Raw genomic sequence first — 7,435 nt, 5'->3', positions numbered from 1 at the left:
CGAAGTCTGGAAGTTTGAAGTGTTTTAACTCCCTGATTAGGAAAGCAAATTAGTCCATCATCTGAACTCTTTCCGTCCCATCGGACAATATTAAGTCCTGCGTATTTGGTTACTCTCATCATTATCAGGCTGTAAATTTTATAATTATAATGGATAATGTTGTTTAGATTATTTTGAAATATCACTCGTGGTCTGCGTAGAGTTTTGAGGTTATACTTAATCCATTGTTTCTCTCTTCGACTGAAACACGCAAAGTTAGGGAAGAAATATTACAACATCACGTATTCATTTTGGCTCTGTAACAAAAGACGTTGCCGTGCCATAAATATTGAAAAATTTAATATTAAAAAACTTTAAGAAACATGGAACCAACTGTGTTTCTATTAAAAGTTTTTATTACGAAGAGTAGTTTTGTAAGGTGTTAAAGTATACAGCGGAATATTTTTACGAATAAATTTATATGGTGCTTGTGGGAGCTTACTTGTATAAAATATAATAGGTATAGAATTAATAATATTTTAACTTAACTGCTCACCCAAGGCAAAATTTAAAATACTTGATCACTCTTGTGACGTTTTTTATTAATTCAATGTAAATACTTTTTAAAAAAAACGTAACCGATCTCGTTAACAACAACTCTTGCTTGAGTTAGTCATTTAATATACTAACTAGTATTGAATTAATTGAAATTTGTACATAATCATTACGTGAAAAACATCTCAATCCTGCGAAGAACCGCCTGTAAGAAACTCAGCGCGATTTTTTGTTAGAAATGTTTGTTTACAAATAAATAATTTCTTTTAAATGGTCTGTATCATTTAATTCCCAAGGCAAATCATCTATGAAGTCGTTAATGCTATAATAACATTAACAACGACAACACTTAAGCTTGATAAAAACAAGCAAAGGTACTGAATTGCTGCGTCTTTCATAATTTATATATTAGATAATGTTCTCCCTTGTGCACACTATACATTTAAATTTCGGCTATATAAAGAACTAATAAAACTTAATGATACACAAAATGTCGTAAAGTTAAATGGCGACTCGTCCGGACAACCTTACGAACTTGAGACAATTTCAATATGAATATAAAAGAGTTGTAATCACAAGCTTGGAGGAGCAAGGTGGTTGTAATATATACAATAATAATTTATTATTAAATGTACAAATACATTTCGAATAGTTAATTTGAGTGAGCAATATGACTAATATTATAAATTGGAATGAATGGATTTGTTATTAAATCACGCCAGAACGTCTGAACGGATCTGAATCAAATTAGGCACAAAGATAGATTATAGTCCGGTATAGCTCATAGGAATTTAAATCCCGAAAAAATTTTAGGTAAATCCTGTACTATAAACACACACATACACCTTTCTTAATACGTTTGTGAAGCCGAAGGCGGAAATTGGTTCTTTTATATTTGAGTGGATCCTTATTTTGGCGGTGGAGAAGTTATGATGGCTAAAGAGAATCATGACATTTGTATTTACAGTATATGAGACGATTTTACTCCCAAGACACGCTAATACGTCTTCCACATCTAGAATAAAAATGAAATTTAAAGAATAAAAAAAAAAATAGTTCTATTATGAAGTCTCGAAAGCATTTTGATTTACGAATAGTAGTTACTTTTATCCTCAATTTATTAGAATATACTTTACCCATAATCATTATCAAAGTATAAAAATCTCGTCTGTTTAGTATATAGATTAGAAAATTAAATGTCTGGAGTTAAAATCCGAGGTTAAGCCAATACTAATAATAGTCTTATTCTTTTGATATATAAAAAGTAAGTAATTAAGAAAAAATACTCATCATATATTCTAGCGCCAAGCAGAAATAGTTAGTTTTGGTTTGAAAGGTGAGTGAGCCAGTGTGTAACAAGCGACGTCTCAGTTCTCAAATGCGCATTGGATATATAAGAAATAGTTAAAATCATATGGCGCCAATGTGTATTGGCAATGTACTTACCATTGGGTGGCCCATTTTCGCATCCGCCTTCCTTTGCTACAAAAGAAGTGACAGAAGTGAAACTTCTTAAATATATTTAAACTTTTTACGTCACACATTTCATTCATTAAAGTTTTATTTACAACTTGCTGTGTCCGCGACTTCGTGCGCGTTTGAATTTAAGAAAAAAGTTATTGTTCAGTTTACTGATTTTACTATAACTTATAAATTCTATATAAGGCAGCTTTTGTTATGTCGTTGGCAGGAGGCAGCCGACGTGACGGCGGAATGGCAAGCGTGAGAGCTGCGCGCGGTACTGCACAGTATTTAGACATTGCTGCGTGACTTTGTTATTATTTTATATATATTTCTAGTCTAAGTTACTCCTTGTTACTCAGCTATCTGCCAGTGAAAGTTCCATCAAAATCGGTCCAGCCGTTCCAGAGATTAGCCGGAACAAACAGACAGACAGAAAGTCAGCCAAAAATGGTAAAAATGTTATTTTGGTACAAGTACCGTGTGTATATATGCATTAAGTAAAAAAGCGATTTTGATATTACAAACAGTCAATCCAATTTTATTACATGTATACAAATGTATAGATTCTCGTCTACCTATCTAGTATCGAATCGCCTAAGAAGTTTCACTTCGTAAATATTAATATCATCATAATTTTCTAAATCATCATCCATGACTATGGGGTGTACATAACGCAAATATATGAACATGTTATTGAAGCAACAACAAAAGCAACACAGACGTCTTTTATAAATGTTTTTCGAACTGTGAAATTCGCTCAGATCAACAAACTAAATCCCGGTTTTGTCAGATCACTGATCTCGAATGAATTTAGATTAGAATCAAGATTATTGTCAATTAAAACGGGATTAGTGAATTCTTCAGATAAATAGACGATTTTTTTCTTTCTATTTGTAATAGATATTTTGACTGAGTATATGTATCGAGTTATAATGTATAGAATATGTCAATCTTAAACCAAAATTTCGGATTTAAACCAGAGTGAGGAACACTGAATTTTCATGTGTCTAATTTGTGTCTATTACATTTCAGCGTATATTGGAGAAACTGATGAAAATCACACACAAGCTCACCTACTTTTCAAAGGAAATCCCATTTGTGTTACATTTATAGGATTCGATTAAACTTTTAAATGCTTGAAATAAAATAGTCTTCTACAAAGTTTAACGACATTTTTTTTTATTGCTGTACAAAAGTGACAATTTTAATTTCCAGCCAGTCAACAATGAGTTCAGTATGGCTGACTCAAAACGCAGCATTGTTCAGCTGAACAATGCAGCTTTACCTCTGAAATTTTGCAAAATCAATAAACAATTGATAATTAAAAAAATAACAGAAAAAAAGTATATTTATATTAAATTAAAAGTAATAATATTAACACTCACAAATGTTAACAAAATATTGTCGTTCGCCCAGATAGCTAATTGTAGGTACTACCAAATGCTGTTAATCGTTCAATATTTAGATATTTATCAACACAAAAGAAGAACAATAAATATTTTTCTTATTTTTTGAGTCTGTTACTACAGAATTCCCTCATTTATCAAACGATTTGGAAAATTCAAATACGAAAAAATACGACTTGCGACTTCGTATGGGCTCGTTTTTTTGTAATTTATTTGAAGTCAGTTTATTTTTAATTTTAAAATTGTATATTATTTGAAAATGCTTTGAAATTAAGTAAGCAGTCTAAATGCATGTTACATAAGGAGTCGGACTGAGGTCCACATTTATCGTTTTTATGAGTTGAACGGAATTGTATTTTAAATTAAAAGAATCTCATATTCACGTTAATGGCACTTAAACTTGATGAATGTTTTTTATTGCTACTTGGTTTTTGTGGTTTTTAAATATGATGATGCACGCTATTTGCTATCTCTAAATCCTAAGGTCACTTGATTCATGTCTTTGAATTAATACTTATAATGCTTTTTCTGCGTCATATATTTTTATACATAGTTATTTTTAAATATCGCTATTACTTAATACATTAAATACATTTTGTCTTCAATATAATTGTGTACAGCGTGGACTTAGTATTTATTAATTTCTTGATAGGATATATAAAAATGTAATTATACGTTACTGTAACTAAAATGGTGGAAAAGAGTAACTACCGAGTTTCTTGCCTGTTCTTCTCGTTTCGTGGTAGCTTAACATTTAATTCAACATCTCAGAACCCGTATAACTGCCGGCACAAGGGGCATAACATCCTAGTTCCAAAGTTTAATGGTGCATCGGTTATGTAAGGAATGGTTAATATTTCTTACAGCGCCATTGTCTATGGGTGGTTGTGATCATTTACTATTAGGTCCTATTATGCTATAAATTTGGCATAGTTACTCTTTTTGAAAGGATTTTTGGAAATTTAAATTTTCAGACAGGATAATGGGAGACAGATCATTAATGATTAATAATAACTAGAGGAGAAATTTACCTACTTTTTTATGTGATTGGTCACAAACGAACAGAACTCACCTGATGGAAAGTGACTACCACCGCTCGTGGACATCTGCAACACCGGAGGCCTGGCAGGTGCGTTGCCGGCTTACTACTAGGTTAAGGCTTTGTGATATAACCAATCACATACTCTACCGCAAACCAGTAGCACTTAGTATTTCCTCAATCCGGGTTAATACAAATGTTACTTGATATGGCTTTCTTGCAATCTGTTGGAGTGATTCGTGACGAGGGATGGAGGCGTATGTGGATGCCGGCGAACCGCGCGCTATTTGATTTGACCAATGAGGTTCTAGGTTTGGCCGTCAGATGGTCATATGGTACCACTCATTTTCCGAGACCATATAATGTTAACGTTGCTAATTACCAGGGCGAGTAAAGTCATATGCGACTAATGTATGCCTCGCTCGTTTTTGTTTATTTTAATAACATATTTAAAATGTTTTAAAAATCCATGAACTGAACGTGTCGGTTCAGATAAAGCTCAGGATTAGCTTACTTGCAGATTTATTTGCGTGTATTTTAAATCAGTCACGAGCATACACACAATTCATGTGACATTTTCGTTCAGCTCCATCAGATCGATTTCACGATTCGTTGAATGATTTCGTTCAAATAAATTTCACGAAAACAAATTTCATATCGGATTTGAATGCATATCGAATGAATTAGGTTAATTAAAATATAGAGTGTATTCATTTCGATTTCAATCACTGCGTTATTTTGACATAAGTGTTAGAGAATTTTATATTATCCGATACGATGTAATCATAATATAATAATCTTTTTTTTGTGTTTAGTCCTAAGATATCTGTATATTATGTTTGTGGTGTACAATAAAGTATATTAACAATTAAGTATTATTATAATATACTAAGCCATAACATGTACATAAATTATATTCATTATCTCCTCATTCTATCTGCACTTACCTGTTCTCGTCTTAAGCTTCTGTCACCAAAGGTTGTCTGTGAGAGATCGCTATAAGCGATAAGACCGCCTTTGCGCACCATTTGTTGTTTCTTTTTTTTTTAATACCCAATAACTGTCAAGTTATAGTTATAGTGTAATGTGTTGTGCAATAAAGTATTTAAAATAAAATAAATAAAATAAGCCTGAGATCTGAGATAGAAGACCTGAGATCTCAGTGATTAGAAGGCGTTCGTGTCAACCGACGGTTATGGGTTCAACGCGAGCAAGTAACGTTGAATTTTGTGTTTTTTATTCACCTCGTGCTAGGAAAACATCGTGAGGAAACCTCCATGTGGCTATTTTGATAAAATTATACCTCATCCCACTAAGCCGCAATTGAGTAACGTGCTAGAAAGAGCTCTAAAACTTCTTCTCAAGAGAGGAAGGAGGGAGGCTTTAGCCCAGTAGGAGAACGTATATAGGCTGTTAATTACTATGGATATGTCATATGAATTAACCAATAACACAGTAAAAGGAGTATGCAAAAAATGACCTGAAAGAACATGTAATAGACTGGGCTTTAACCCAAAGAATCAGTAGACCAATCAGTATAGAACTGTATCCATATTAATATTACAAAGAAGTAAAATTTGTTTTCCGTAAAGATCCTCTAAATTCAACATTTACATCGGCTAAAGTAAAACTATTGTTTTTACACCGGAAGGGCGTGATGTCATAGAAAGTTTTGGAGTTTTTATTTAAATTATATTTCATAAAACATAAAAAAAAAACTATGATAACGCTATGCCAGTTACAATGAACCTTTACTAATATTATAAATGCAAAAGTAACTCTGTCTGTCTGTATTGCTTTCACGCCTTAACCACTGAACAAAATATGATGAAATTTAGTATAAACCAATCTTGAATTCCAAGGAACAAAATTTGCTATTTTAGAAATAAAACCATCAATCTCCTTTAGTATTCTGTGGGCAAAACCTAGTTTTAAATAAACAACTAATTCTACTTACCCAAAATTCTGATCCCTAACATTCCTTAAATATTAAACTGGATTGATAATAGTTCCTTTCAGGTGCAAAAAATGTACATTATGTATTTGAAGACTCTAGATGTTATCTTTCATTTGGAATTAAATCTTATAAGTACCAGAAATAGGTTCGTTTTCCTATAAACATGTAACATGTGCTTTGGAAACATTCCGTTATAAATTTAGGCCATAACGCCGAAACGGCAGATGTGACTTCCCCTTTTTGTGTTAAAACGTGATGATAATTTAAATACATATAATAATAGTTATCGGCTTTACTTGGAAATGTTGTTTAGGGGGTAACTAGTTAAATTGACTACTTCGTCGGTCTAGTGGTTTGATATAAGGTCACAGATCCCGAGATCCTGGAAACAAATCCAAGGTCGAACAGATAATGCACTATAATAAGTCCGGCGTAGTTGGCTGGCCCCAAGATTTAAGATTGGCCGCCGAGACCGGTCAGTTCGACATCAGTTAAACAATGCTGTCTCCTTTCCCACGCCCCCTATTCCCACGGGTACCCTGTAAAATATGTTCGCTTATATTGCTTGATTATTTTTATATTTTAGATTGATATAACATACCATCCAGGGACAACTTGGTGGTATTTTTGCAAGGTACCACAAAACAGCAATACTTAGTATTTTTGTGTTACAAACGGTATGTGACCCAGTGTAACTACAGGAACAACGGACATGACATCTTGATTCCCTACACATAAACGCATCTTAACCGATGATTTCGGATTCAACCCCAGGCAGGCACCACTGAATTTTCATGTGCTTAATTTAAGTTTATAATTCATCTCATGCTCGGCGGTGAAGGAAAACATCGCGAGGAAATGCATGTCGAAATTCTTCTACATGTGTATTCCGCCAACCCGCATTAGAGCAGCGTGGTGGAATATGCTCCATATGTTCTCCTCAAAGGGAGAGGAGGCCTTAGCCCAGCAGTGGGAAATTTACAGGATGCTGACATTGTTGTATTGCTCTAGAATATGGAGTCTATCCAAACGGGC

Source organism: Vanessa atalanta, chromosome 23 (assembly GCF_905147765.1).
Source record: "Vanessa atalanta chromosome 23, ilVanAtal1.2, whole genome shotgun sequence".
In the NCBI taxonomy this organism is placed as follows: Eukaryota; Metazoa; Arthropoda; class Insecta; order Lepidoptera; family Nymphalidae; genus Vanessa; species Vanessa atalanta.
Note: the sequence above shows the minus strand (reverse complement) of the source record.